The 3,670-nt window shown below is 47.8% G+C and overlaps 1 pseudogene; it reads right to left on the reverse strand.

The window, feature by feature from the left end:
* Window positions 1-3,243: 3,243 nt before the first annotated feature.
* Window positions 3,244-3,361, reverse strand: LOC124597479 (annotated as a pseudogene).
* Between the last annotated feature and the right edge of the window lie 309 nt (window positions 3,362-3,670).

The following is a 3,670-nucleotide window of genomic DNA, read 5'->3' on the forward strand; positions in this document are numbered from 1 at the left end:
TTGCACAGGTGCCTGATGTCAGTTTGTGGCATGGAGTTCCTTGCCTGTTGCACTGGGTCGGAGTATGCAGGGTGTTACAAAAAGGAACGGCCAAACTTTCAGGAAACATTCCTCACACACAAAGAAAGAAAAGATGTTATGTGGACATGTGTCCGGAAACGCTTAATTTCCATGTTAGAGCCCATTGAAGGAAGGTAATGTTGACTTCGGTGCTTGTGTTGACATACCACTCATTGCTCTACAGTACATCAAGCACATCAGTACGTAGTATCAACAGGTTAGTGTTCATCACGAACGTGGTTTTGCAGTCAGTGCAATGTTCACAAATGAGGAGTTGGCAGATGCCCATTTGATGTATGGATTAGCACGGGGCAATAGCCGTGGCGCGGTACGTTTGTATCGAGACAGATTTCCAGAATGAAGGTGTCCCGACAGGAAGACGTTCGAAGCAATTCATAGGCGTCTTAGGGAGTACGGAACATTCCAGCCTATGACTCGCGACTGGGGAAGACCTAGAACGACCTGGACACCTGCAATGGACGAGGCAATTCTTCGTGCAGTTGACGATAACCCTACTGTCAGCGTCAGAGAAGTTGCTGCTGTACAAGGTAACGTTGACCACGTCACTGTATGGAGAGTGCTACGGAAGAACCAGTTGTTTCCGTACCATGTACAGCGTGTGCAGGCACTATCAGCAGCTGAGTGGCCTCCACGGGTACACTTCTGCGAATGGTTCATCCAACAATGTGTCAATCCTCACTTCAGTGCAAATGTTCTTTTTACGGATGAGGCTTCATTCCAACGTGATCAAATTGTAAATTTTCACAATCGACATGTGTGGGCTGACGAGAATCCGCACACAATTGTGCAATCACGTCATCAACACAGATTTTCTGTGAACGTTTGGGCAGGCATTGTTGGTGATGTCTTGATTGGGCCCCATGTTCTTCCACCTACGCTCAATGGAGCACATTATTATGATTTCATACGGGATACTCTACCTGTGTTGCTAGAACATGTGCCTTTACAAGTACGACACAACATGTGGTTCATGCACGATGGAGCCCCTGCACATTTCAGTCGAAGTGTTCGTACGCTTCTCAACAACAGATTCGGTGACCGATGGATTGGTAGAGGCGGACCAATTCCATGGCCTCCACGCTCTCCCGACCTCAACCCTCTTGACTTTCATTTATGGGGGCATTTGAAAGCTCTTGTCTAGGCAACCCCGGAACCAAATGTAGAGACTCTTCGTGCTGGTATTGTGGAGCGCTGTGATACAATACGCCATTCTCCAGGGCTGCATCAGCGCATCAGGGATTCCATGCGACGGAGGGTGGATGCATGTATCCTCGCTAACGGAGGACATTTTGAACATTTCCTGTAACAAAGTGTTTGAAGACACGCTGGTACGTTCTGTTGCTGTGTGTTTTCATTCCATGATTAATGTGATTTGAAGAGCAGTAATCAAAAGAGCTCTAACATGGAAAGTACGCGTTTCCGGACACATGTCCACCTAACACATTTTCTTTCTTTGTGTGTGAGGAATGTTTCCTGAAAGTTTGGCCGTACCTTTTTGTAACACCCTGTATAGGGACGCTGGAGTTGTCACCCGATGATGTCCCACGTGTGCTCGAGTGAAGACAGATCTGGTGATCAAGCAGCATAGAGCAACATGTCGACATCCTGTAGAGCACGTTCGGTTACAACAGCGGTATGTGGGCGAGCGTTATCCTCTTCGATAACGCCCTCTGCAATGGTGTTCATGAATAGCAGCACAGCAGATCTAATCCCCAGACCGAAGTACATATTTACAGTCGGAGTGCGTGGGATAACCACGAGAGTACTCCTGCTATCATACGAAATCGCACCACGGGCCAAAACTCCAGGTGTAGGTCCAGTGTGTTTAGCATGCAGACAGATTGATTACAGGCCCTCAACAGGCTTCCCTCTAACTAACACACGGCCATCAATGGCAGTGAGGCAGAACCAACTTTCATAAAAAAATACAACAGACCTCCTCCCGGCTCTCCAATGAGTTCTCGCTTGACACCACGGAAATTGCAAGTGGTGGCGGTCTTGTCTTTGTGGAATGCGCGCTACGGGACGTCTCGTTCGGAGCTGAGCTGTCCTTTTAGTAAACGATTTGTAACAATCCTTTGTGTCACTGTGATGCCAGCTGCTGCTCAGATTGCTGCTGGAGATGCAGTACGATGCGCCAGAGCCATACGCCGAACACGAAGGTCTTCCCTCTCTGTAGTGCCACGCGGCCGTCTGGGGCCCGGTCTTCTTGTGACTCTGCATAGTCGTGACCACCGCTGCCAGCAGTCATATACAGTTGCTGTATTCCTGTCAAATCATTCTGCAGTATCGCAGAAGGATCATCCAGCTGGTCGTAGCCCTATTACGCGACCTCCTTCAAAGTTTGTGAGGTGTTAAATATGGCGTCTCTGTCACCTTAAAGGCATTCATGACTGACATCAACTCACCACGTCCAATCTGACAGGTAACTAAAACTCACAACCGTTACAGCGTACATTTAAAGTAAACTTGATTTTCATCCTCGTGGTGGTAGCGCCACCCTTACGCAACTGGATCGAAATTTGAATAAATATCTTCTTTCAGATGTAGAAACACGCCTACGCAATTTCGTTTATGTCGCACAACTCCTTTTTTCGATCAGTGTATTCGTTTCACACTATTGCTGAGTGATAACAGAAGGGTAACAAGTGAGGAAAAATACTTTCATCAGCAATTTTAGAAAAAATCTGTTTCATAATAAGAACGTCTGAACCGCTATCAGCTTCGAGTTTCGGGACATGCACCGCAGTAAAGACTGCTGTCAAAGCGGTGGAAGCCCCGAACAGTGGGCTACGGAGGACTAGCTGTTGTGTCGCAGTAACAAGAAATTAAAACATTGTAGTAGTCAGTCATACCTTTATGTTTGTTCTGGAGGGACTGTTATACAAGGTGGTTCAAAACTCGACGGCAAAACTTCAGGAATGAATTCTTCATTAAAAGTAAACTACTAAACTCCGTCCTGACACGCCTTGGGAGGCCCAACGGTAACCGACCGGCCGCCGTGTCATCCTCAGTCCACAGGCGTCACTGGATGTGGATATTGAGGGGCATGTGGTCAGCACACCGCTCTCCCGGCCGTATTTCAGTTTACGAGACCGGAGCCGCTACTTCTCAGTCAAGTAGCTCCTCAGTTTGCCTCACAAGGGCTGGGTGCACCCCGCTTGCCAACAGCGCTCGGCAGCCCGGATGGTCACCCATCCGAGTACTGACCCAACCCGACAGCGCTTAACTTCGGTCATCTGACGGGAACCGGTGTTACCACTGCGGCAAGGCCGTTGGCATGAATTCTTCATACAACAAGAAGAAAAGAATCACTGTCAATATGGGACCGGAAATGCGTAGTTACCGAGCTATTCGAGGATTTTACTGTTACGCAGAGCACACTGACAACTGCTGTTTGCCAGAGTAAAATGTGCGACGCCTATTAGAAGTGTTACACAAGTAATCAAATTGTGACTAAATGTGATATGAGTCTGAATATCTTCCAGCGCGCAAATGAAATACAGCGACCACCAGTTAGATATGTAGCTGTCGGCATATCCATGGCTAGTAATTGTGGTGTGTAGTCTGGTCTGAAGTGGCACATAGT

Source organism: Schistocerca americana, chromosome 2 (assembly GCF_021461395.2).
Source record: "Schistocerca americana isolate TAMUIC-IGC-003095 chromosome 2, iqSchAmer2.1, whole genome shotgun sequence".
NCBI lineage: Eukaryota > Metazoa > Arthropoda > Insecta > Orthoptera > Acrididae > Schistocerca > Schistocerca americana.